Source organism: Triturus cristatus, chromosome 4_2 (assembly GCF_964204655.1).
Source record: "Triturus cristatus chromosome 4_2, aTriCri1.1, whole genome shotgun sequence".
Lineage (NCBI taxonomy): Eukaryota > Metazoa > Chordata > Amphibia > Caudata > Salamandridae > Triturus > Triturus cristatus.
In genome coordinates, this window is record NC_140586.1 from 413693886 (window position 1) to 413721283 (window position 27398).

Genomic DNA, 27398 nt, shown 5'->3' on the forward strand with positions numbered 1-27398 from the left:
TTTGTTTTACACAACCTCATAGAAGAGGTACTGTTAGATAATAGACTCATTCTTTGTAAACCCAGTTGGTCCTATTATATTTAGGGCTCCCGGTTTTATGGTGTTTATTTTTTTGACATTTCCGTCTGTATTTATCCATATTTAATTTGTTGTCAACTTTATCTGTATTCATCCATATTTATTATGGGTTTTGTGAGAAAAATAAAGCTGAAACTGGTATATTTCCATATTTATTTAACCAATAAATATGCAGCCATGCTTTAATGTCTGCCAGGTGTTAGTGATATGAACAAATGCAGAAGATAAATCAATTCACTTATATGAGAGTATGCGCATTTCAGTATAAGTTTGGTTTTGTGAAGTGAAAAGATGTTTTTAAGCTGCACTGCCATCAAAGTACAACATGGGAAGCAGTAATGCAAGCTTCAAACAACAGGTGCAGCACACTTAGCACAAGAGTAGCAAAGACACAATTATGCGGATATGCAGATGGTTACGAACCACATAATTAGTTTCCACGTCAAAATGTAATGACATAATAAAAAGGAAAGCGTAGTCGGCAGGATTCGAAACTGCGCGGTGAGACACCAATGGATTGCAAGTCCATCGCCTTAACCACTCGGCCATGACTACACCTTTCAAGATGTGCACTCACTCATAAATAAGCTGTAATGTGGTCTATAGTATGGGTAAAAGATGTTAGTTAATGAAGGGAAGGCGCAGACAATATTGAGCACATAATCTTCTTTATAAGGTTATAAACTGTGTTCTCTGGAGAATCACAGAAGAAGGCGCAGCAAGGGTCCAGTTCTATGAAAGTGAAGGGAGGGGCAGGTATGAGAGATTGGGTAAGGAGTACAGAGAAAAAGGTACAGGAAGTGAAGGGTTAAGGATTGAGAGCCCAGTGAGTGACAGTGTGTGGTATGGATTAAGCTCGGGTGTGAGATGAACCTGCATAGCATTGAGCATGCGAGTGCTACCAAGCCGAGACCAGTACCTTTCTGGATGAGTGTGGCAGATGGGAGGGTCTGCGGATGATTCTTGCCTTCAATCCATCTTTTCTGGGGAGTGATGGTCGTGCAGCTCTTGTTATTGAAGCACGTTCAGTGCAGCTCATTAAATACTATCTGTGTTCTTTGGTGATGCTCCCCGGTGTGTGCGAATTGGTGCAGGATTATTGGAGCGCTTCAATGTCTTGGCCTGAAACTATGATGGGTCAGCAATGGCCTGTCTGTCTGTCTATTCAATGTCTCTGTGTACAGTCACTGCCTCTTCAGTTTCAATAGAACTCCTTTAGTATCACATTATGCTTTGGCCGGTTAGGTCAGTTGGTTAGAGCATGGTGCTAGTAACACCAAGGCAGTGAGTTCGATCTCTGTACGGGCAACACCTTTTTCATAAAGTAGAAAAGAAATCCATTAAAAAACAAGGCTATAAAAACACCATATAGGGTTGTTGTTTATTCTGGTAATTTACTGAGCTCTGGTGGCTGATGTTTGGACCAGGACCAGGGTGAGTATTGCTATAGCCATGTAAAGGGCACTGCGGGCTATCAGCCCTCCTTGCTGTGATACCCGCCTCTGCCAAGTTTTCTTGGGTCTGTCAAAGTGCACTTTGTGAAGTGCTGTTTGAACATGGACGCGTCACTGATGTGACACTTTCTCTCCGTGAGTTGCGGTTCCTCTGCTTCTTGGTGGGATGTCCAGAGGTCACGAGAGGTGAAGGAAAGAGCACATGGGTAATGTAGGCATCAGGAATGATCTTGTGTATATTGGTGACCTTTAAATAATTGTAATCTGGTTTAGTTTAACGAATGCATTGAGCCCCTGGCCCATCAGTGTAAAACTTTAGAAAATAAATACAGATATGTACGTATAATGATATTAGTTTTTCATGACCCTCTTTGTAATATCTCCATCTTAATATCAGATTTTTCTTCTCCATTTTCTTTTCGGTAGCAGCTGAAAAATATCAAATCTTTCAAGACAGAAAAATATGCAGGGCCTCACAGTGACACCAGGACAGAAGGTACAGTGGTGAGTCGTGGAACAGAGTAGGTGCTGTGGCTTAGTTGGTTAAAGCGCCTGTCTAGTAAACAAGAGATCCTGAGTTCGAATCTCAGCAGTACCTTTTGTTTTACACAACCTCATAGAAGAGGTACTGTTAGATAATAGACTCATTCTTTGTAAACCCAGTTGGTCCTATTATATTTAGGGCTCCCGGTTTTATGGTGTTTATTTTTTTGACATTTCCGTCTGTATTTATCCATATTTAATTTGTTGTCAACTTTATCTGTATTCATCCATATTTATTATGGGTTTTGTGAGAAAAATAAAGCTGAAACTGGTATATTTCCATATTTTTTTAACCAATAAATATGCAGCCATGCTTTAATGTCTGCCAGGTGTTAGTGATATGAACAAATGCAGAAGATACATCAATTCACTTATATGAGAGTATGCGCATTTCAGTATCAGTTTGGTTTTGTGAAGTGAAAAGATGTTTTTAAGCTGCACTGCCATCAAAGTACAACATGGGAAGCAGTAATGCAAGCTTCAAACAACAGATGCAGCACACTTAGCACAAGAGTAGCAAAGACACAATTATGCGGATATGCAGATGGATACGAACCACATAATTAGTTTCCACGTCAAAATGTAATGACATAATAAAAAGGAAAGCGTAGTCGGCAGGATTCGAAACTGCGCGGTGAGACACCAATGGATTGCAAGTCCATCGCCTTAACCACTCGGCCATGACTACACCTTTCAAGATGTGCACTCACTCATAAATAAGCTGTAATGTGGTCTATAGTATGGGTAAAAGATGTTAGTTAATGAAGGGAAGGCGCAGACAATATTGAGCACATAATCTTCTTTATAAGGTTATAAACTGTGTTCTCTGGAGAATCACAGAAGAAGGCGCAGCAAGGGTCCAGTTCTATGAAAGTGAAGGGAGGGGCAGGTATGAGAGATTGGGTAAGGAGTACAGAGAAAAAGGTACAGGAAGTGAAGGGTTAAGGATTGAGAGCCCAGTGAGTGACAGTGTTTGGTATGGATTAAGCTCGGGTGTGAGATGAACCTGCATAGCATTGAGCATGCGAGTGCTACCAAGCCGAGACCAGTACCTTTCTGGATGAGTGTGGCAGATGGGAGGGTCTGCGGATGATTCTTACCTTCAATCCATCTTTTCTGGGGAGTGATGGTCGTGCAGCTCTTGTTATTGAAGCACGTTCAGTGCAGCTCATTAAATACTATCTGTGTTCTTTGGTGATGCTCCCCGGTGTGTGCGAATTGGTGCAGGATTATTGGAGCGCTTCAATGTCTTGGCCTGAAACTATGATGGGTCAGCAATGGCCTGTCTGTCTGTCTATTCAATGTCTCTGTGTACAGTCACTGCCTCTTCAGTTTCAATAGAACTCCTTTAGTATCACATTATGTGTTGGCCGGTTAGGTCAGTTGGTTAGAGGATGGTGCTAGTAACACCAAGGCTGTGAGTTCGATCTCCGTACGGGCAACACCTTTTCCATAAAGTAGAAAAGAAATCCATTAAAAAACAAGGCTATAAAAACACCATATAGGGTTGTTGTTTATTCTGGTAATTTACTGAGCTCTGGTGGCTGATGTTTGGACCAGGACCAGGGTGAGTATTGCTATAGCCATGTAAAGGGCACTGCGGGCTATCAGCCCTCCTTGCTGTGATTCCCGCCTCTGCCAAGTTTTCTTGGGTCTCTCAAAGTGCACTTTGTGAAGTGCTGTTTGAACATGGACGCGTCACTGATGTGACACTTTCTCTCCGTGAGTTGCGGTTCCTCTGCTTCTTGGTGGGATGTCCAGAGGTCACGAGAGGTGAAGGAAAGAGCACATGGGTAATGTAGGCATCAGGAATGATCTTGTGTATATTGGTGACCTTTAAATAATTGTAATCTGGTTTAGTTTAACGAATGCATTGAGCCCCTGGCCCATCAGTGTAAAACTTTAGAAAATAAATACAGATACGTACGTATAATGATATTAGTTTTTCATGACCCTCTTTGTAATATTTCCATCTTAATATCTGATTTTTCTTCTCCATTTTCTTTTCGGTAGCAGCTGAAAAATATCAAATCTTTCAAGACAGACAAATATGCAGGGCCTCACAGTGACACCAGGACAGAAGGTACAGTGGTGAGCCGTGTAACAGAGTAGGTGCTGTGGCTTAGTTGGTTAAAGCGCCTGTCTAGTAAACAGGAGATCCTGAGTTCGAATCTCAGCAGTACCTTTTGTTTTACACAACCTCATAGAAGAGGTACTGTTAGATAATAGACTCATTCTTTGTAAACCCAGTTGGTCCTATTATATTTAGGGCTCCCGGTTTTATGGTGTTTATTTTTTTGATATTTCCGTCTGTATTTATCCATATTTAATTTGTTGTCAACTTTATCTGTATTCATCCATATTTATTATGGGTTTTGTGAGAAAAATAAAGCTGAAACTGGTATATTTCCATATTTATTTAACCAATAAATATGCAGCCATGCTTTAATGTCTGCCAGGTGTTAGTGATATGAACAAATGCAGAAGATAAATCAATTCACTTATATGAGAGTATGCGCATTTCAGTATCAGTTTGGTTTTGTGAAGTGAAAAGATGTTTTTAAGCTGCACTGCCATCAAAGTACAACATGGGAAGCAGTAATGCAAGCTTCAAACAACAGGTGCAGCACACTTGGCACAAGAGTAGCAAAGACACAATTATGCGGATATGCAGATGTTTACGAACCACATAATTAGTTTCCACGTCAAAATGTAATGACATAATAAAAAGGAAAGCGTCGTCGGCAGGATTCGAACCTGCGCGGGGAGACCCCAATGGATTTCAAGTCCATCGCCTTAACCACTCGGCCACGACTACACCTTTCAAGATGTGCACTCACTCATAAATAAGCTGTAATGTGGTCTATAGTATGGGTAAAAGATGTTAGTTAATGAAGGGAAGGCGCAGACAATATTGAGCACATAATCTTCTTTATAAGGTTATAAACTGTGTTCTCTGGAGAATCACAGAAGAAGGCGCAGCAAGGATCCAGTTCTATGAAAGTGAAGGGAGAGGCAGGTATGAGAGATTGGGTAAGGAGTACAGAGAAAAAGGTACAGGAAGTGAAGGGTTAAGGATTGAGAGCCCAGTGAGTGACAGTGTGTGGTATGGATTAAGCTCGGGTGTGAGATGAACCTGCATAGCATTGAGCATGCGAGTGCTACCAAGCCGAGACCAGTACCTTTCTGGATGAGTGTGGCAGATGGGAGGGTCTGCGGATGATTCTTGCCTTCAATCCATCTTTTCTGGGGAGTGATGGTCGTGCAGCTCTTGTTATTGAAGCACGTTCAGTGCAGCTCAATAAATACTATCTGTGTTCTTTGGTGATGCTCCCCGGTGTGTGCGAATTGGTGCAGGATTATTGGAGCGCTTCAATGTCTTGGCCTGAAACTATGATGGGTCAGCAATGGCCTGTCTGTCTGTCTATTCAATGTCTCTGTGTACAGTCACTGCCTCTTCAGTTTCAATAGAACTCCTTTAGTATTACATTATGCTTTGGCCGGTTAGGTCAGTTGGTTAGAGCATGGTGCTAGTAACACCAAGGCTGTGAGTTCGATCTCCGTACGGGCAACACCTTTTCCATAAAGTAGAAAAGAAATCCATTAAAAAACAAGGCTACAAAAACACCATATAGGGTTGTTGTTTATTCTGGTAATTTACTGAGCTCTGGTGGCTGATGTTTGGACCAGGACCAGGGTGAGTATTGCTATAGCCATGTAAAGGGCACTGCGGGCTATCAGCCCTCCTTGCTGTGATACCCGCCTCTGCCAAGTTTTCTTGGGTCTCTCAAAGTGCACTTTGTGAAGTGCTGTTTGAACATGGACGCGTCACTGATGTGACACTTTCTCTCCGTGAGTTGCGGTTCCTCTGCTTCTTGGTGGGATGTCCAGAGGTCACGAGAGGTGAAGGAAAGAGCACATGGGTAATGTAGGCATCAGGAATGATCTTGTGTATATTGGTGACCTTTAAATAATTGTAATCTGGTTTAGTTTAACGAATGCATTGAGCCCCTGGCCCATCAGTGTAAAACTTTAGAAAATAAATACAGATACGTACGTATAATGATATTAGTTTTTCATGACCCTCTTTGTAATATTTCCATCTTAATATCAGATTTTAATTCTCCATTTTCTTTTCGGTAGCAGCTGAAAAATATCAAATCTTTCAAGACAGAAAAATATGCAGGGCCTCACAGTGACACCAGGACAGAAGGTACAGTGGTGAGTCGTGAAACAGAGTAGGTGCTGCGGCTTAGTTGGTTAAAGCGCCTGTTTAGTAAACAGGAGATCCGGAGTTCGAATCTCAGCAGTACCTTTTGTTTTACACAACCTCATAGAAGAGGTACTGTTAGATAATAGACTCATTCTTTGTAAACCCAGTTGGTCCTATTATATTTAGGGCTCCCGGTTTTATGGTGTTTATTTTTTTGACATTTCCGTCTGTATTTATCCATATTTAATTTGTTGTCAACTTTATCTGTATTCATCCATATTTATTATGGGTTTTGTGAGAAAAATAAAGCTGAAACTGGTATATTTCCATATTTTTTTAACCAATAAATATCCAGCCATGCTTTAATGTCTGCCAGGTGTTAGTGATATGAACAAATGCAGAAGATACATCAATTCACTTATATGAGAGTATGCGCATTTCAGTATCAGTTTGGTTTTGTGAAGTGAAAAGATGTTTTTAAGCTGCACTGCCATCAAAGTACAACATGGGAAGCAGTAATGCAAGCTTCAAACAACAGGTGCAGCACACTTAGCACAAGAGTAGCAAAGACACAATTATGCGGATATGCAGATGGTTACGAACCACATAATTAGTTTCCACGTCAAAATGTAATGACATAATAAAAAGGAAAGCGTAGTCGGCATGATTCGAAACTGCACGGTGAGACACCAATGGATTGCAAGTCCATCGCCTTAACCACTCGGCCACGACTACACTTTTCAAGATGTGCACTCACTCATAAATAAGCTGTAATGTGGTCTATAGTATGGGTAAAAGATGTTAGTTAATGAAGGGAAGGCGCAGACAATATTGAGCACATAATCTTCTTTATAAGGTTATAAACTGTGTTCTCTGGAGAATCACAGAAGAAGGCGCAGCAAGGGTCCAGTTCTATGAAAGTGAAGGGAGGGCCAGGTATGAGAGATTGGGTAAGGAGTACAGAGAAAAAGGTACAGGAAGTGAAGGGTTAAGAATTGAGAGCCCAGTGAGTGACAGTGTGTGGTATGGATTAAGCTCGGGTGTGAGATGAACCTGCATAGCATTGAGCATGCGAGTGCTACCAAGCCGAGACCAGTACCTTTCTGGATGAGTGTGGCAGATGGGAGGGTCTGCGGATGATTCTTGCCTTCAATCCATCTTTTCTGGAGAGTGATGGTCATGCAGCTCTTGTTATTGAAGCACGTTCAGTGCAGCTCATTAAATACTATCTGTGTTCTTTGGTGATGCTCCCCGGTGTGTGCGAATTGGTGCAGGATTATTGGAGCGCTTCAATGTCTTGGCCTGAAACTATGATGGTCAGCAATGGCCTGTCTGTCTGTCTATTCAATGTCTCTGTGTACAGTCACTGCCTCTTCAGTTTCAATAGAACTCCTTTAGTATTACATTATGCTTTGGCCGGTTAGGTCGGTTGGTTAGAGCATGGTGCTAGTAACACCAAGGCTGTGAGTTCGATCTCCGTACGGGCAACACCTTTTCCATAAAGTAGAAAAGAAATCCATTAACCCCTTCAGTGCCCATGACGAGCTGGACTCGTCATGGGCTACGGTGGCGCTGTGCCCATGACGAGTCCAGCTCGTCATGAACTCCGCCCGCTAATACAAAGCGCGGCACTGGGCGGGGAAAGGGGCGGGCATGCAAGGGGTTAAAAAACAAGGCTATAAAAACACCATATAGGGTTGTTGTTTATTCTGGTAATTTACTAAGCTCTGGTGGCTGATGTTTGGACCAGGACCAGGGTGAGTATTGCTATAGCCATGTAAAGGGCACTGCGGGCTATCAGCCCTCCTTGCTGTGATACCCGCCTCTGCCAAGTTTTCTTGGGTCTCTCAAAGTGCACTTTGTGAAGTGCTGTTTGAACATGGACGCGTCACTGATGTGACACTTTCTCTCCGTGAGTTGCGGTTCCTCTGCTTCTTGGTGGGATGTCCAGAGGTCACGAGAGGTGAAGGAAAGAGCACATGGGTAATGTAGGCATCAGGAATGATCTTGTGTATATTGGTGACCTTTAAATAATTGTAATCTGGTTTAGTTTAACGAATGCATTGAGCCCCTGGCCCATCAGTGTAAAACTTTAGAAAATAAATACAGATACGTATGTATAATGATATTAGTTTTTCATGACCCTCTTTGTAATATTTCCATCTTAATATCAGATTTTAATTCTCCATTTTCTTTTCGGTAGCAGCTGAAAAATATCAAATCTTTCAAGACAGAAAAATATGCAGGGCCTCACAGTGACACCAGGACAGAAGGTACAGTGGTGAGTCGTGAAACAGAGTAGGTGCTGTGGCTTAGTTGGTTAAAGCGCCTGTCTAGTAAACCGGAGATCCTGAGTTCGAATCTCAGCAGTACCTTTTGTTTTACACAACCTCATAGAAGAGGTACTGTTAGATAATAGACTCATTCTTTGTAAACCCAGTTGGTCCTATTATATTTAGGGCTCCCGGTTTTATGGTGTTTATTTTTTTGACATTTCCGTCTGTATTTATCCATATTTAATTTGTTGTCAACTTTATCTGTATTCATCCATATTTATTATGGGTTTTGTGAGAAAAATAAAGCTGAAACTGGTATATTTCCATATTTTTTTAAGGAATAAATATGCAGCCATGCTTTAATGTCTGCCAGGTGTTAGTGATATGAACAAATGCAGAAGATACATCAATTCACTTATATGAGAGTATGCGCATTTCAGTATCAGTTTGGTTTTGTGAAGTGAAAAGATGTTTTTAAGCTGCACTGCCATCAAAGTACAACATGGGAAGCAGTAATGCAAGCTTCAAACAACAGGTGCAGCACACTTAGCACAAGAGTAGCAAAGACACAATTATGCGGATATGCAGATGGTTACGAACCACATAATTAGTTTCCACGTCAAAATGGAATGACATAATAAGAAGGAAAGCGTAGTCGGCAGGATTCGAAACTGCGCGGTGAGACACCAATGGATTGCAAGTCCATCGCCTTAACCACTCGGCCACGACTACACCTTTCAAGATGTGCACTCACTCATAAATAAGCTGTAATGTGGTCTATAGTATGGGTAAAAGATGTTAGTTAATGAAGGGAAGGCGCAGACAATATTGAGCACATAATCTTCTTTATAAGGTTATAAACTGTGTTCTCTGGAGAATCACAGAAGAAGGCGCAGCAAGGGTCCAGCTCTATGAAAGTGAAGGGAGGGGCAGGTATGAGAGATTGGGTAAGGAGTACAGAGAAAAAGGTACAGGAAGTGAAGGGTTAAGGATTGAGAGCCCAGTGAGTGACAGTGTGTGGTATGGATTAAGCTCGGGTGTGAGATGAACCTGCATAGCATTGAGCATGCGAGTGCTACCAAGCCGAGACCAGTACCTTTCTGTATGAGTGTGGCAGATGGGAGGGTCTGCGGATGATTCTTGCCTTCAATCCATCTTTTCTGGGGAGTGATGGTCGTGCAGCTCTTGTTATTGAAGCACGTTCAGTGCAGCTCATTAAATACTATCTGTGTTCTTTGGTGATGCTCCCCGGTGTGTGCGAATTGGTGCAGGATTATTGGAGCGCTTCAATGTCTTGGCCTGAAACTATGATGGGTCAGTAATGGCCTGTCTGTCTGTCTATTCAATGTCTCTGTGTACAGTCACTGCCTCTTCAGTTTCAATAGAACTCCTTTAGTATCACATTATGCTTTGGCCGGTTAGGTCAGTTGGTTAGAGCATGGTGCTAGTAACACCAAGGCTGTGAGTTCGATCTCCGTACGGGCAACACCTTTTCCATAAAGTAGAAAAGAAATCCATTAAAAAACAAGGCTATAAAAACACCATATAGGGTTGTTGTTTATTCTGGTAATTTACTGAGCTCTGGTGGCTGATGTTTGGACCAGGACCAGGGTGAGTATTGCGATAGCCAAGTAAAGGGCACAGCGGGCTATCAGCCCTCCTTGCTGTGATACCCGCCTCTGCCAAGTTTTCTTGGGTCTCTCAAAGTGCACTTTGTGAACCGCTGTTTGAACATGGACGCGTCACTTAGGTGACACTTTCTCTCCGTGAGTTGCGCTTCCTCTGCTTCTTGGTGGGATGTCCAGAGGCCACGAGAGGTGAAGGAAAGAGCACATGGGTAATGTAGGCATCAGGAATGATCTTGTGTATATTGGTGACCTTTAAATAATTGTAATCTGGTTTAGTTTAACGAATGCATTGAGCCCCTGGCCCATCAGTGTAAAACTTTAGAAAACAAATACAGATACGTACGTATAATGATATTAGTTTTTCATGACCCTCTTTGTAATATTTCCATCTTAATATCAGATTTTTCTTCTCCATTTTCTTTTCGGTAGCAGCTGAAAAATATCAAATCTTTCAAGACAGAAAAATATGCAGGGCCTCACAGTGACACCAGGACAGAAGGTACAGTGGTGAGTCGTGAAACAGAGTAGGTGCTGTGGCTTAGTTGGTTAAAGCGCCTGTCTAGTAAACCGTAGATCCTGAGTTCGAATGTTAGCAGTACCTTTTGTTTTACACAACCTCATAGAAGAGGTACTGTTAGATAATAGACTCATTGTTTGTAAACCCAGTTGGTCCTATTATATTTAGGGCTCCCGGTTTTATGGTGTTTATTTTTTTGACATTTCCGTCTGTATTTATCCATATTTAATTTGTTGTCAACTTTATCTGTATTCATCCATATTTATTATGGGTTTTGTGAGAAAAATAAAGCTGAAACTGGTATATTTCCATATTTATTTAACCAATAAATATGCAGCCATGCTTTAATGTCTGCCAGGTGTTAGTGATATGAACAAATGCAGAAGATAAATCAATTCACTTATATGAGAGTATGCGCATTTCAGTATCAGTTTGGTTTTGTGAAGTGAAAAGATGTTTTTAAGCTGCACTGCCATCAAAATACAACATGGGAAGCAGTAATGCAAGCTTCAAACAACAGGTGCAGCACACTTAGCACAAGAGTAGCAAAGACACAATTATGCGGATATGCAGATGTTTACGAACCACATAATTAGTTTCCACGTCAAAATGTAATGACATGATCGAAAGGAAAGCGTAGTCGGCAGCATTGGAACCTACGTGGGGAGACCCCAATGGATTTCAAGTCCATCGCCTTAACCACTCGGCCACGACTACATCTTTCAAGATGTGCACTCACTCATAAATAAGCTGTAATGTGGTCTATAGTATGGGTAAAAGATGTTAGTTAATGAAGGGAAGTCGCAGACAATATTGAGCACATTATCTTCTTTACAAGGTTATAAACTGTGTTCTCTGGAGAATCACAGAAGAAGGTGCAGCAATTGTCCAGTTCTATGAAAGTGAAGGGAGGGGCAGGTATGAGAGATTGGGTAAGGAGTACAGAGAAAAAGGTACAGGAAGTGAAGGGTTAAGGATTGAGAGCCCAGTGAGTGACAGTGTGTGGTATGGATTAAGCTCGGGTGTGAGATGAACCTGCATAGCATTGAGCATGCGAGTGCTACCAAGCCGAGACCAGTACCTTTCTGGATGAGTGTGGCAGATGGGAGGGTCTGCGGATGATTCTTGCCTTCAATCCATCTTTTCTGGGGAGTGATGGTCGTGCAGCTCTTGTTATTGAAGCACGTTCAGTGCAGCTCATTAAATACTATCTGTGTTCTTTGGTGATGCTCCCCGGTGTGTGCGAATTGGTGCAGGATTATTGGAGCGCTTCAATGTCTTGGCCTGAAACTATGATGGGTCAGCAATAGCCTGTCTGTCTGTCTATTCAATGTCTCTGTGTACAGTCACTGCCTCTTCAGTTTCAATAGAACTCCTTTAGTATCACATTATGCTTTGGCCGGTTAGGTCAGTTGGTTAGAGCATGGTGCTAGTAACACCAAGGCTGTGAGTTCGATCTCCGTACGGGCAACACCTTTTCCATAAAGTAGAAAAGAAATCCATTAAAAAACAAGGCTATAAAAACACCATATAGGGTTGTTGTTTATTCTGGTAATTTACTGAGCTCTGGTGGCTGATGTTTGGACCAGGACCAGGGTGAGTATTGCTATAGCCATGTAAAGGGCACTGCGGGCTATCAGCCCTCCTTGCTGTGATACCCGCCTCTGCCAAGTTTTCTTGGGTCTCTCAAAGTGCACTTTGTGAAGCGCTGTGTGAACATGGACGCGTCACTGAGGTGACACTTTCTCTCCGTGAGTTGCGGTTCCTCTGCTTCTTGGTGGGATGTCCAGAGGTCACGAGAGGTGAAGGAAAGAGCACATGGGTAATGTAGGCATCAGGAATGATCTTGTGTATATTGGTGACCTTCAAATAATTGTAATCTGGTTTAGTTTAACGAATGCATTGAGCCCCTGGCCCATCAGTGTAAAACTTTAGAAAATAAATACAGATACGTACGTATAATGATATTAGTTTTTCATGACCCTCTTTGTAATATTTCCATCTTAATATCAGATTTTTCTTCACCATTTTCTTTTCGGCGGCAGCTGAAAAATATCAAATCTTTCAAGACAGAAAAATATGCAGGGCCTCACAGTGACACCAGGACAGAAGGTACAGTGGGGAGTCGTGAAACAGAGTAGGTGCTGTGGCTTAGTTGGTTAAAGCACCTGTTAGTAAACAGGAGATCCTGAGTTCGAATCTCAGCAGTACCTTTTGTTTTACACAACCTCATAGAAGAGGTACTGTTAGATAATAGACTCATTCTTTGTAAACCCAGTTGGTCCTATTATATTTAGGGCTCCCGGTTTTATGGTGTTTATTTTTTTGACTTTTCCGTCTGTATTTATCCATATTTAATTTGTTGTCAACTTTATCTGTATTCATCCATATTTATTATGGGTTTTGTGAGAAAAATAAAGCTGAAACTGGTATATTTCCATATTTATTTAACCAATAAATATGCAGCCATGCTTTAATGTCTACCAGGTGTTAGTGATATGAACAAATACAGAAGATAAATCAATTCACTTATATGAGAGTATGCGCATTTCAGTATCAGTTTGGTTTTGTGAAGTGAAAAGATGTTTTTAAGCTGCACTGCCATCAAAGCACAACATGGAAAGCAGTCATGCAAGCTTCAAACAACAGGTGCAGCACACTTAGCACAAGAGTAGCATAGATACAATTATGCGGATATGCAGATGTTTACGAACCACATAATTAGTTTCCACGTCAAAATTTAATGACATGATAAAAAGGAAAGCGTAGTCGGAAGGATTTGAACCTGCGTGGGGAGACCCCAATGGATTTCAAGTCCATCGCCTTAACCACTCGGCCACGACTACTACTTTCAAGATGTGCACTCACTCATAAATAAGCTGTAATGTGGTCTATAGTATGGGCAAAAGATGTTAGTTAATGAAGGGATGGCGCAGACAATATTGAGCACATAATCTTCTTTAGAAGGTTATGAACTGTGTTCTCTGGAGAATCACAGAAGAAGGTGCAGCAAGGGTCCAGTTCTATGAAAGTGAAGGGAGGGGCAGGTATGAGAGATTGGGTAAGGAGTACAGAGAAAAAGGTACAGGAAGTGAAGGGTTAAGGATTGAGAGCCCAGTGAGTGACAGTGTGTGGTATGGATTAAGCTCGGGTGTGAGATGAACCTGCATAGCATTGAGCATGCGAGTGCTACCAAGCCGAGACCAGTACCTTTCTGGATGAGTGTGGCAGATGGGAGGGTCTGCGGATGATTCTTGCCTTCAATCCATCTTTTCTGGGGAGTGATGGTCGTGCAGCTCTTGTTATTGAAGCACGTTCAGTGCAGCTCATTAAATACTATCTGTGTTCTTCGGTGATTCTCCCCGGTGTGTGCGAATTGGTGCAGGATTATTGGAGCGCTTCAATGTCTTGGCCTGAAACTATGATGGGTCAGCAATGGCCTGTCTGTCTGTCTATTCAATGTCTCCGTGTACAGTCACTGCCTCTTCAGTTTCAATAGAACTCCTTTAGAATCACATTATGCTTTGGCCGGTTAGGTCAGTTGGTTAGAGCATGGTGCTAGTAACACCAAGGCTGTGAGTTCGATCTCCGTACGGGCAACACCTTTTCCATAAAGTAGAAAAGAAATCCATTAAAAAACAAGGCTATAAAAACACCATATAGGGTTGTTGTTTATTCTGGTAATTTACTGAGCTCTGGTGGCTGATGTTTGGACCAGGACCAGGGCGAGTATTGCTATAGCCATGTAAAGGGCACTGCGGGCTATCAGCCCTCCTTGCTGTGATACCCGCCTCTGCCAAGTTTTCTTGGGTCTCTCAAAGTGCACTTTGTGAAGCACTGTTTGAACATGGACGCGTCACTGAGGTGACACTTTCTCTCCGTTAGTTGCGGTTCCTCTGCTTCTTGGTGGGATGTCCAGAGGTCACGAGAGGTGAAGGAAAGAGCACATGGGTAATGTAGGCATCAGGAATGATCTTGTGTACATTGGTGACCTTTAAATAATTGTAATCTGGTTTAGTTTAACGAATGCATTGAGCCCCTGGCCCATCAGTTTAAAACTTTACAAAATAAATACAGATACGTACGTATAATGATATTAGTTTTTCATGACCCTCTTTGTAATATTTCCATCTTAATATCAGATTTTTCTTCTCCATTTTCTTTTCGGTAGCAGCTGAAAAATATCAAATCTTTCAAGACAGAAAAATATGCAGGGCCTCACAGTGACACCAGGACAGAAGGTACAGTGGGGAGTCGTGAAACAGAGTAGGTGCTGTGGCTTAGTTGGTTAAAGCACCTGTTTAGTAAACAGGAGATCCTGAGTTCGAATCTCAGCAGTACCTTTTGTTTTACACAACCTCATAGAAGAGGTACTGTTATATAATAGACTCATTCTTTGTAAACCCAGTTGGTCCTATTATATTTAGGGCTCCCGGTTTTATGGTGTTTATTTTTTTGACTTTTCCGTCTGTATTTATCCATATTTAATTTGTTGTCAACTTTATCTGTATTCATCCATATTTATTATGGGTTTTGTGAGAAAAATAAAGCTGAAACTGGTATATTTCCATATTTATTTAACCAATAAATATGCAGCCATGCTTTAATGTCTACCAGGTGTTAGTGATATGAACAAATACAGAAGATAAATCAATTCACTTATATGAGAGTATGCGCATTTCAGTATCAGTTTGGTTTTGTGAAGTGAAAATATGTTTTTAAGCTGCACTGCCATCAAAGCACAACATGGAAAGCAGTCATGCAAGCTTCAAACAACAGGTGCAGCACACTTAGCACAAGAGTAGCAAAGATACAATTATGCGGATATGCAGATGTTTACGAACCACATAATTAGTTTCCACGTCAAAATTTAATGACATGATAAAAAGGAAAGCATAGTCGGAAAGATTTGAACCTGCGTGGGGAGACCCCAATGGATTTCAAGCCCATCGCCTTAACCACTCGGCCACGACTACTACTTTCAAGATGTGCACTCACTCATAAATAAGCTGTAATGTGGTCTATAGTATGGGCAAAAGATGTTAGTTAATGAAGGGATGGCGCAGACAATATTGAGCACATAATCTTCTTTAGAAGGTTATAAACTGTGTTCTCTGGAGAATCACAGAAGAAGGTGCAGCAAGGGTCCAGTTCTATGAAAGTGAAGGGAGGGGCAGGTATGAGAGATTGGGTAAGGAGTACAGAGAAAAAGGTACAGGAAGTGAAGGGTTAAGGATTGAGAGCCCAGTGAGTGACAGTGTGTGGTATGGATTAAGCTCGGGTGTGAGATGAACCTGCATAGCATTGAGCATGCGAGTGCTACCAAGCCGAGACCAGTACCTTTCTGGATGAGTGTGGCAGATGGGAGGGTCTGCGGATGATTCTTGCCTTCAATCCATCTTTTCTGGGGAGTGATGGTCGTGCAGCTCTTGTTATTGAAGCACGTTCAGTGCAGCTCATTAAATACTATCTGTGTTCTTCGGTGATTCTCCCCGGTGTGTGCGAATTGGTGCAGGATTATTGGAGCGCTTCAATGTCTTGGCCTGAAACTATGATGGGTCAGCAATGGCCTGTCTGTCTGTCTATTCAATGTCTCTGTGTACAGTCACTGCCTCTTCAGTTTCAATAGAACTCCTTTAGAATCACATTATGCTTTGGCCGGTTAGGTCAGTTGGTTAGAGCATGGTGCTAGTAACACCAAGGCTGTGAGTTCGATCTCCGTACGGGCAACACCTTTTCCATAAAGTAGAAAAGAAATCCATTAAAAAACAAGGCTATAAAAACACCATATAGGGTTGTTGTTTATTCTGGTAATTTACTGAGCTCTGGTGGCTGATGTTTGGACCAGGACCAGGGCGAATATTGCTATAGCCATGTAAAGGGCACTGCGGGCTATCAGCCCTCCTTGCTGTGATACCCGCCTCTGCCAAGTTTTCTTGGGTCTCTCAAAGTGCACTTTGTGAAGCACTGTTTGAACATGGACGCGTCACTGAGGTGACACTTTCTCTCCGTTAGTTGCGGTTCCTCTGCTTCTTGGTGGGATGTCCAGAGGTCACGAGAGGTGAAGGAAAGAGCACATGGGTAATGTAGGCATCAGGAATGATCTTGTGTACATTGGTGACCTTTAAATAATTGTAATCTGGTTTAGTTTAACAAATGCATTGAGCCCCTGGCCCATCAGTTTAAAACTTTACAAAATAAATACAGATACGTACGTATAATGATATTAGTTTTTCATGACCCTCTTTGTAATATTTCCATCTTAATATCAGATTTTTCTTCTCCATTTTCTTTTCGGTAGCAGCTGAAAAATATCAAATCTTTCAAGACAGAAAAATATGCAGGGCCTCACAGTGACACCAGGACTGAAGGTACAGTGGTGAGTCGTGAAACAGAGTAGGTGCTGTGGCTTAGTTGGTTAAAGTCCCTGTCTAGTAAACAGGAGATCCTGAGTTTGAATCTCAGCGGTACCTTCTGTTTTACACAACCTCATAGAAGAGGTACTGTCAGATGATAGACTCATTCTTTGTAAACCCAGTTGGTCCTATTATATTTAGGGCTCCCGGTTTTATGGTGTTTTATTTTTTTGACATTTCTGTTTGTATTTATCCGTATTTAATTTCTTGTCAACTTTATCTGTATTCATCCATATTTATTATGGGTTTTGTGAGAAAAATAAAGCTGAAACTGGTATATTTCCATATTTATTTAACCAATAAATATGCAGCCATGCTTTAATGTCTGCCAGGTGTTAGTGATATGAACAAATGCAGAAATAAATCAATTCACCTATATGAGAGTATGCGCATTTCAGTATCAGTTTGGTTTTGTGAAGTGAAAAGATGCTTTTAAGCTGCACTGCCATCAAAGTACAACATGGGAAGCAGTAATGCAAGCTTCAAACAACAGGTGCAGCACACTTAGCACAAGAGTAGCAAAGACACAATTATGCGGATATGCAGATGTTTACGAACCACATAATTAGTTTCCACGTCAAAATGTAATGACATGATAAAAAGGAAAGCGTAGTCGGCAGGATTCGAACTTGCGCAGGGAGACCCCAATGGATTTCAAGTCCATCGCCTTAACCACTCGGCCACGACTAAACCTTTCAAGATGTGCACTCACTCATAAATAAGCTGTAATGTGGTCTATAGTATGCGTAAAAGATGTTAGTTAATGAAGGGAAGGCGCAGACAATATTGAGCACATTATCTTCTTTAGAAGGTTATAAACTGTGTTCTCTGGAGAATCACAGAAGAAGGTGCAGCAAGTGTCCAGTTCTATGAAAGTGAAGGGAGGGGCAGGTATGAGAGATTGGGTAAGGAGTATAGAGAAAAAGGTACAGGAAGTGAAGGGTTAAGGATTGAGAGCCCAGTGAGTGACAGTGTGTGGTATGGATTAAGCTCGGGTGTGAGATGAACCTGCATAGCATTGAGCATGCGAGTGCTACCAAGCCGAGACCAGTACCTTTCTGGATGAGTGTGGCAGATGGGAGGGTCTGCGGATGATTCTTGCCTTCAATCCATCTTTTCTAGGGAGTGATGGTCGTACAGCTCTTGTTATTGAAGCACGTTCAGTGCAGCTCATTAAATACTATCTGTGTTCTTTGGTGATGCTCCCCGGTGTGTGCGAATTGGTGCAGGGTTATTGGAGCGCTTCAATGTCTTGGCCTGAAACTATGATGGATCAGCAATGGCCTGTCTGTCTGTCTATTCAATGTCTCTGTGTACAGTCACTGCCTCTTCAGTTTCAATAGAACTCCTTTAGTATCATATTATGCTTTGGCCGGTTAGGTCAGTTGGTTAGAGCATGGTGCTAGTAACACCAAGGCTGTGAGTTTGATCTCCGTACGGGCAACACCTTTTCCATAAAGTAGAAAAGACATGCATTAAAAAACAAGGCTATAAAAACACCATATAGGGTTGTTGTTTATTCTGGTAATTTACTGAGCTCTGGTGGCTGATGTTTGGACCAGGACCAGGGTGAGTATTGCTATAGTCATGTAAAGGGCACTGCGGGCTATCAGCCCTCCTTGCTATGATACCCGCCTCTGCCAAGTTTTCTTGGGTCTCTCAAAGTGCACTTTGTGAAGCGCTGTATGAACATGGACGTGTCACTGAGGTGACACTTTCTCTCCGTGAGTTGCGGTTCCTCTGCTTCTTGGTGGGATGTCCAGAGGTCACGAGAGGTGAAGGAAAGAGCACATGGGTAATGTAGGCATCAGGAAATGATCTTGTGTATATTGGTGACCTTTAAATCATTGTAATCTGGTTTAGTTTAACGAATGCATTGAGCCCTTGGTCCATCAGTGTAAAACTTTAGAAAATAAATACAGATACGTACGTATAATGATATTAGTTTTTCATGACTCTCTTTGTAATATTTCCATCTTAATATTAGATTTTTCTTCTCCATTTTCTTTTCGGTAGCAGCTGAAAAATATCAAATCTTTCAAGACAGAAATATATGCAGGGCATCACAGTGACACCAGGACAGAAGGTACAGTGGTGAGTCGTGAAACAGAGTAGGTGCTGTGGCTTAGTTGGTTAAAGCACCTGTCTAGTAAACAGGAGATCCTGAGTTCGAATCTCAGCAGTCCAGTTTGTTTTACACAACCTCATAGAAGAGGTACTGTTAGATAATAGACTCATTCTTTGTAAACCCAGTTGGTCCTATTATATTTAGGGCTCCCGGTTTTATGGTGTTTATTTTTTTGACATTTCCGTCTGTATTTATCCATATTTAATTTGTTGTCAACTTTATCTGTATTCATCCATATTTATTATGGGTTTTGTGAGAAAAATAAAGCTGAAACTGGTATATTTCCATATTTATTTAACCAATAAATATGCAGCCATGCTTTAATGTCTGCCAGGTGTTAGTGATATGAACAAATGCAGAAATAAATCAATTCACTTATATGAGAGTATGCGCATTTCAGTATCAGTTTGGTTTTGTGAAGTGAAAAGATGTTTTTAAGCTGCACTGCCATCAAAGTACAACATGGGAAGCAGTAGTGCAAGCTTCAAACAACAGGTGCAGCACACTTAGCACAAGAGTAGGAAAGACACAATTATGCGGATATGCAGATGTTTACGAACCACATAATTAGTTTCCACGTCAAAATGTAATGACATAATCAAAAGGAAAGCGTAGTCAGCAGGATTCGAACCTGCGCTGGGAGACCCCAATGGATTTCAAGTCCATCGCCTTAACCACTCGGCCATGACTACACCTTTCAAGATGTGCACTCACTCATAAATAAGCTGTAATGTGGTCTATAGTATGGGTAAAAGATGTTAGTTAATGAAGGGAAGTCGCAGACAATATTGAGCACATTATCTTCTTTACAAGGTTATAAACTGTGTTCTCTGGAGAATCACAGAAGAAGGTGCAGCAAGTGTCCAGTTCTATGAAAGTGAAGGGAGGGGCAGGTATGAGAGATTGGGTAAGGAGTACAGAGAAAAAGGTACAGGAAGTGAAGGGTTAAGGATTGAGAGCCCAGTGAGTGACAGTGTGTGGTATGGATTAAGCTCGGGTGTGAGATGAACCTGCATAGCATTGAGCATGCGAGTGCTACCAAGCCGAGACCAGTACCTTTCTGGATGAGTGTGGCATATGGGAGGGTCTGCGGATGATTCTTGCCTTCAATCCATCTTTTCTGGGGAGTGATGGTCGTGCAGCTCTTGTTATTGAAGCACATTCAGTGCAGTTCATTAAATACTATCTGTGTTCTTTGGTGATGTTCCCCGGTGTTTGCGAATTGGTGCAGGATAATGGAGCGCTTCAATGTCTTGGCCTGAAATTATGATGGGTCAGCAATGGCCTGCCTGTCTGCCTATTCAATGTCTCTGTGTACAGTCACTGCCTCTTCAGTTTCAATAGAACTCCTTTAGTATCATATTATGCTTTGGCCGGTTAGATCAGTTGGTTAGAGCATGGTGCTAGTAACACCAAGGCTGTGAGTTCGATCTCCGTACGGGCAGCACCTTTTCCATAAAGTAGAAAAGACATGCATTAAAAAACAAGGCTATAAAAACACCATATAGGGATGTTGTTTATTCTGGTAATTTACTGAGCTCTGGTGGCTGATGTTTAGACTAGGACCAGGTTGAGTATTGCTATAGTCATGTAAAGGGCACTGCGGGCTATCAGCCCTCCTTGCTGTGATACCCGCCTCTGCCAAGTTTTCTTGGGTCTCTCAAAGTGCACTTTGTGAAGCGCTGTTTGAGCATGGACGTGTCACTGAGGTGACACTTTCTCTCCGTGAGTTGCGGTTCCTCTGCTTCTTGGTGGGATGTCCAGAGGTCACGAGAGGTGAAGGAAAGAGCACATGGGTAATGTAGGCATCAGGAAATGATCTTGTGTATATTGGTGACCTTTAAATCATTGTAATCTGGTTTAGTTTAACAAATGCATTGAGCCCCTGGTCCATCAGTGTAAAACTTTAGAAAATAAATACAGATACGTACGTATAGTGATATTAGTTTTTCATGACCCTCTTTGTAATATTTCCATCTTAATATCAGATTTTTCTTCACCATTTTCTTTTCGGCGGCAGCTGAAAAATTTCAAATCTTTCAAGACAGAAAAATATGCAGGGCCTCACAGTGACACCAGGACAGAAGGTACAGTGGTGAGTCGTGAAACAGAGTATGTGCTGTGGCTTAGTTGGTTAAAGCGCCTGTCTAGTAAACAGGAGATCCTGAGTTCAAATCTCAGCAGTACCTTTTGTTTTACACAACCTCATAGAAGAGGTACTGTTAGATAATAGACTCATTCTTTGTAAACCCAGTTGGTCCTATTATATTTAGGGCTCCCGGTTTTATGGTGTTTATTTTTTTGACATTTCCGTCTGTATTTATCCATATTTAATTTGTTGTCAACTTTATCTGTATTCATCCATATTTATTATGGGTTTTGTGAGAAAAATAAAGCTGAAACTGGTATATTTCCATATTTATTTAACCAATAAATATGCAGCCATGCTTTAATGTCTGCCAGGTGTTAGTGATATGAACAAATACAGAAGATAAATCAATTCACTTATATGAGAGTATGCGCATTTCAGAATCAGTTTGGTTTTGTGAAGTGAAAAGATGTTTTTAAGCTGCACTGCCATCAAAGTACAACATGGGAAGCAGTCATGCAAGCTTCAAACAACAGGTGCAGCACACTTAGCACAAGAGTAGCAAAGACACAATTATGCGGATATGCAGATGTTTACGAACGACATAATTAGTTTCCACGTCAAAATTTAAGGACATGATTAAAAAGGAAAGCGTAGTCGGCAGGATTAGAACCTACACTGGAAAACCCCAATGGATTTTAAGTCCATCGCCTTAACCACTCGGCCACGACTACAACTTTCAAGATGTGCACTCACTCATAAATAAGCTGTAATGTGGTCTATAGTATGGGTAAAAGATGTTAGTTAATGAAGGGATGGCGCAGACAATATTCAGCACATAATCTTATTTAGAAGGTTATAAACTGTGTTCTCTGGAGAATCACAGAAGAAGGTGCAGCAAGTGTCCAGTTCTATGAAAGTGAAGGGAGGGGCAGGTATGAGAGATTGGGTATGGAGTACAGAGAAAAAGGTACAGGAAGTGAAGGGTTAAGGATTGAGAGCCCAGTGAGTGACAGTGTGTGGTATGGATTAAGCTCGGGTGTGAGATGAACCTGCATAGCATTGAGCATGCGAGTGCTACCAAGCCGAGGACAGTACCTTTCTGGATGAGTGTGGCAGATGGGAGGGTCTGCGGATGATTCTTGCCTTCAATCCATCTTTTCTGGGGAGTGATGGTCGTGCAGCTCTTGTTATTGAAGCACGTTCAGTGCAGCTCATTAAATACTATCTGTGTTCTTTGGTGATGCTCCCCGGTGTTTGCGAATTGGTGCAGGATTATTGGAGCGCTTCAATGTCTTGGCCTGAAACTATGATGGGTCAGCAATGGCCTGTCTGTCTGTCTATTCAATGTCTCTGTGTACAGTCACTGCCTCTTCAGTTTCAATAGAACTCCTTTAGAATCACATTATGCTTTGGCCGGTTAGGTCAGTTGGTTAGAGCATGGTGCTAGTAACACCAAGGCTGTGAGTTCGATCTCCGTACGCGCAACACCTTTTCCAGAAAGTAGAAAAGAAATCCATTAGAAAACACGGCTATAAAAACACCATATAGGGTTGTTGTTTATTCTCGTAATTTACTGAGCTCTGGTGGCTGATGTTTGGACCAGGACCAGGGTGAGTATTGCTATAGCCATGTAAAGGGCACTGCGGGCTATCAGCCCTCCTTGCTGTGATACCCGCCTCTGCCAAGTTTTCTTGGGTCTCTCAAAGTGCACTTTGTGAAGCGCTGTTTGAACATGGACGTGTCACTGAGGTGACACTTTCTCTCCGTGAGTTGCGGTTCCTCTGCTTCTTGGTGGGATGTCCAGAGGTCACGAGAGGTGAAGGAAAGAGCACATGGGTAATGTAGGTATCAGGAAATGATCTTGTGTATATTGGTGACCTTTAAATCATTGTAATCTGGTTTAGTTTAACGAATGCATTGAGCCCCTGGTCCATCAGTGTAAAACTTTAGAAAATAAATACAGATACGTACGTATAATGATATTAGTTTTTCATGACCCTCTTTGTAATATTTCCATCTTAATATCAGAGTTTTCTTCTCTATTTTCTTTTCGGTAGCAGCTGAAAAATATCAAATCTTTCAAGACAGAAAAATATGCAGGGCCTCACAGTGACACCAGGACAGAAGGTACAGTGGTGAGTCATGAAACAGAGTAGGTGCTTTGGCTTATTTGGTTAAAGTGCCTGTCTAGTAAACAGGAGATCCTGAGTTTTAATCTCAGCAGTACCTTTTGTTTTACACAACCTCATAGAAGAGGTACTGTTAGATAATAGACTCATTCTTTGTAAACCCAGTTGGTCCTATTATATTTAGGTCTCCCGGTTTTATGGTGTTTATTTTTTTGACATTTCCGTCTGTATTCATCCATATTTAATTTGTTGTCAACTTTATCTGTATTCATCCATATTTATTATGGGTTTTGTGAGAAAAATAAAGCTGAAACTGGTATATTTCCATATTTATTTAACCAATAAATATGCAGCCATGCTTTAATGTCTGCCAGGTGTTAGTGATATGAACAAATGCAGAAATAAATCAATTCACCTATATGAGAGTATGCGCATTTCAGTATCAGTTTGGTTTTGTGAAGTGAAAAGATGCTTTTAAGCTGCACTGCCATCAAAGTACAACATGGGAAGCAGTAATGCAAGCTTCAAACAACAGGTGCAGCACACTTAGCCCAAGAGTAGCAAAGACACAATTATGCGGATATGCAGATGTTTACGAACCACATAATTAGTTTCCACGTCAAAATGTAATGACATGATAAAAAGGAAAGCGTAGTCGGCAGGATTCGAACTTGCGCAGGGAGACCCCAATGGATTTCAAGTCCATCGCCTTAACCACTCGGCCACGACTAAACCTTTCAAGATGTGCACTCACTCATAAATAAGCTGTAATGTGGTCTATAGTATGCGTAAAAGATGTTAGTTAATGAAGGGAAGGCGCAGACAATATTGAGCACATTATCTTCTTTAGAAGGTTATAAACTGTGTTCTCTGGAGAATCACAGAAGAAGGTGCAGCAAGTGTCCAGTTCTATGAAAGTGAAGGGAGGGGCAGGTATGAGAGATTGGGTAAGGAGTACAGAGAAAAAGGTACAGGAAGTGAAGGGTTAAGGATTGAGAGCCCAGTGAGTGACAGTGTGTGGTATGGATTAAGCTCGGGTGTGAGATGAACCTGCATAGCATTGAGCATGCGAGTGCTACCAAGCCGAGACCAGTACCTTTCTGGATGAGTGTGGCAGATGGGAGGGTCTGCGGATGATTCTTGCCTTCAATCCATCTTTTCTAGGGAGTGATGGTCGTACAGCTCTTGTTATTGAAGCACGTTCAGTGCAGCTCATTAAATACTATCTGTGTTCTTTGGTGATGCTCCCCGGTGTGTGCGAATTGGTGCAGGGTTATTGGAGCGCTTCAATGTCTTGGCCTGAAACTATGATGGGTCAGCAATGGCCTGTCTGTCTGTCTATTCAATGTCTCTGTGTACAGTCACTGCCTCTTCAGTTTCAATAGAACTCCTTTAGTATCATATTATGCTTTGGCCGGTTAGGTCAGTTGGTTAGAGCATGGTGCTAGTAACACCAAGGCTGTGAGTTTGATCTCCGTACGGGCAACACCTTTTCCATAAAGTAGAAAAGACATGCATTAAAAAACAAGGCTATAAAAACACCATATAGGGTTGTTGTTTATTCTGGTAATTTACTGAGCTCTGGTGGCTGATGTTTGGACCAGGACCAGGGTGAGTATTGCTATAGTCATGTAAAGGGCACTGCGGGCTATCAGCCCTCCTTGCTGTGATACCCGCCTCTGCCAAGTTTTCTTGGGTCTCTCAAAGTGCACTTTGTGAAGCGCTGTATGAACATGGACGTGTCACTGAGGTGACACTTTCTCTCCGTGAGTTGCGGTTCCTCTGCTTCTTGGTGGGATGTCCAGAGGTCACGAGAGGTGAAGGAAAGAGCACATGGGTAATGTAGGCATCAGGAAATGATCTTGTGTATATTGGTGACCTTTAAATCATTGTAATCTGGTTTAGTTTAACGAATGCATTGAGCCCTTGGTCCATCAGTGTAAAACTTTAGAAAATAAATACAGATACGTACGTATAATGATATTAGTTTTTCATGACTCTCTTTGTAATATTTCCATCTTACTATTAGATTTTTCTTCTCCATTTTCTTTTCGGTAGCAGCTGAAAAATATCAAATCTTTCAAGACAGAAAAATATGCAGGGCATCACAGTGACACCAGGACAGAAGGTACAGTGGTGAGTCGTGAAACAGAGTAGGTGCTGTGGCTTAGTTGGTTAAAGCGCCTGTCTAGTAAACAGGAGATCCTGAGTTCGAATCTCAGCAGTCCAGTTTGTTTTACACAACCTCATAGAAGAGGTACTGTTAGATAATAGACTCATTCTTTGTAAACCCAGTTGGTCCTATTATATTTAGGGCTCCCGGTTTTATGGTGTTTATTTTTTTGACATTTCCGTCTGTATTTATCCATATTTAATTTGTTGTCAACTTTATCTGTATTCATCCATATTTATTATGGGTTTTGTGAGAAAAATAAAGCTGAAACTGGTATATTTCCATATTTATTTAACCAATAAATATGCAGCCATGCTTTAATGTCTGCCAGGTGTTAGTGATATGAACAAATGCAGAAATAAATCAATTCACTTATATGAGAGTATGCGCATTTCAGTATCAGTTTGGTTTTGTGAAGTGAAAAGATGTTTTTAAGCTGCACTGCCATCAAAGTACAACATGGGAAGCAGTAGTGCAAGCTTCAAACAACAGGTGCAGCACACTTAGCACAAGAGTAGGAAAGACACAATTATGCGGATATGCAGATGTTTACGAACCACATAATTAGTTTCCACGTCAAAATGTAATGACATAATCAAAAGGAAAGCGTAGTCGGCAGGATTCGAACCTGCGCTGGGAGACCCCAATGGATTTCAAGTCCATCGCCTTAACCACTCGGCCATGACTACACCTTTCAAGATGTGCACTCACTCATAAATAAGCTGTAATGTGGTCTATAGTATGGGTAAAAGATGTTAGTTAATGAAGGGAAGTCGCAGACAATATTGAGCACATTATCTTCTTTACAAGGTTATAAACTGTGTTCTCTGGAGAATCACAGAAGAAGGTGCAGCAAGTGTCCAGTTCTATGAAAGTGAAGGGAGGGGCAGGTATGAGAGATTGGGTAAGGAGTACAGAGAAAAAGGTACAGGAAGTGAAGGGTTAAGGATTGAGAGCCCAGTGAGTGACAGTGTGTGGTATGGATTAAGCTCGGGTGTGAGATGAACCTGCATAGCATTGAGCATGCGAGTGCTACCAAGCCGAGACCAGTACCTTTCTGGATGAGTGTGGCAGATGGGAGGGTCTGCGGATGATTCTTGCCTTCAATCCATCTTTTCTGGGGAGTGATGGTCGTGCAGCTCTTGTTATTGAAGCACGTTCAGTGCAGCTCATTAAATACTATCTGTGTTATTTGGTGATGCTCCCCGGTGTGTGCGAATTGGTGCAGGATTATTGGAGCGCTTCAATGTCTTGGCCTGAAACTATGATGGGTCAGCAATGGCCTGTCTGTCTGTCTATTCAATGTCTCTGTGTACAGTCACTGCCTCTTCAGTTTCAATAGAACTCCTTTAGTATCACATTATGCTTTGGCCGGTTAGATCAGTTGGTTAGAGCATGGTGCTAGTAACACCAAGGCTGTGAGTTCGATCTCCGTACGGGCAGCACCTTTTCCATAAAGTAGAAAAGACATGCATTAAAAAACAAGGCTATAAAAACACCATATAGGGATGTTGTTTATTCTGGTAATTTACTGAGCTCTGGTGGCTGATGTTTAGACTAGGACCAGGTTGAGTATTGCTATAGTCATGTAAAGGGCACTGCGGGCTATCAGCCCTCCTTGCTGTGATACCCGCCTCTGCCAAGTTTTCTTGGGTCTCTCAAAGTGCACTTTGTGAAGCGCTGTTTGAACATGGACGTGTCACTGAGGTGACACTTTCTCTCCATGAGTTGCGGTTCCTCTGCTTCTTGGT

At 41.8% G+C, this 27398-nt stretch overlaps 12 non-coding genes across 12 annotated transcripts; 4 read left to right on the plus strand and 8 right to left on the minus strand.

The window, feature by feature from the left end:
* The first annotated feature begins 2056 nt into the window (after positions 1-2056).
* On the plus strand, positions 2057-2130 carry TRNAT-AGU (transfer RNA threonine (anticodon AGU)). The gene has a single exon. It is a non-coding gene; the product is annotated as a tRNA-Thr (tRNA).
* A 2056-nt stretch (positions 2131-4186) lies between these two features.
* Positions 4187-4260, plus strand: TRNAT-AGU (transfer RNA threonine (anticodon AGU)). Its single transcript has one exon. It is a non-coding gene; the product is annotated as a tRNA-Thr (tRNA).
* A 551-nt stretch (positions 4261-4811) lies between these two features.
* TRNAS-UGA (transfer RNA serine (anticodon UGA)) lies at positions 4812-4893 on the minus strand. The gene has a single exon. It is a non-coding gene; the product is annotated as a tRNA-Ser (tRNA).
* Positions 4894-8589: 3696 nt separating this feature from the next.
* TRNAT-AGU (transfer RNA threonine (anticodon AGU)) lies at positions 8590-8663 on the plus strand. Its single transcript has one exon. It is a non-coding gene; the product is annotated as a tRNA-Thr (tRNA).
* A 2681-nt stretch (positions 8664-11344) lies between these two features.
* Positions 11345-11426, minus strand: TRNAS-UGA (transfer RNA serine (anticodon UGA)). Its single transcript has one exon. It is a non-coding gene; the product is annotated as a tRNA-Ser (tRNA).
* A 2047-nt stretch (positions 11427-13473) lies between these two features.
* Positions 13474-13555, minus strand: TRNAS-UGA (transfer RNA serine (anticodon UGA)). The gene has a single exon. It is a non-coding gene; the product is annotated as a tRNA-Ser (tRNA).
* A 1423-nt stretch (positions 13556-14978) lies between these two features.
* On the plus strand, positions 14979-15052 carry TRNAT-AGU (transfer RNA threonine (anticodon AGU)). The gene has a single exon. It is a non-coding gene; the product is annotated as a tRNA-Thr (tRNA).
* A 551-nt stretch (positions 15053-15603) lies between these two features.
* Positions 15604-15685, minus strand: TRNAS-UGA (transfer RNA serine (anticodon UGA)). The gene has a single exon. It is a non-coding gene; the product is annotated as a tRNA-Ser (tRNA).
* Positions 15686-17733: 2048 nt separating this feature from the next.
* TRNAS-UGA (transfer RNA serine (anticodon UGA)) lies at positions 17734-17815 on the minus strand. The gene has a single exon. It is a non-coding gene; the product is annotated as a tRNA-Ser (tRNA).
* A 2048-nt stretch (positions 17816-19863) lies between these two features.
* Positions 19864-19945, minus strand: TRNAS-UGA (transfer RNA serine (anticodon UGA)). The gene has a single exon. It is a non-coding gene; the product is annotated as a tRNA-Ser (tRNA).
* Positions 19946-24124: 4179 nt separating this feature from the next.
* Positions 24125-24206, minus strand: TRNAS-UGA (transfer RNA serine (anticodon UGA)). The gene has a single exon. It is a non-coding gene; the product is annotated as a tRNA-Ser (tRNA).
* Positions 24207-26254: 2048 nt separating this feature from the next.
* On the minus strand, positions 26255-26336 carry TRNAS-UGA (transfer RNA serine (anticodon UGA)). The gene has a single exon. It is a non-coding gene; the product is annotated as a tRNA-Ser (tRNA).
* Between the last annotated feature and the right edge of the window lie 1062 nt (positions 26337-27398).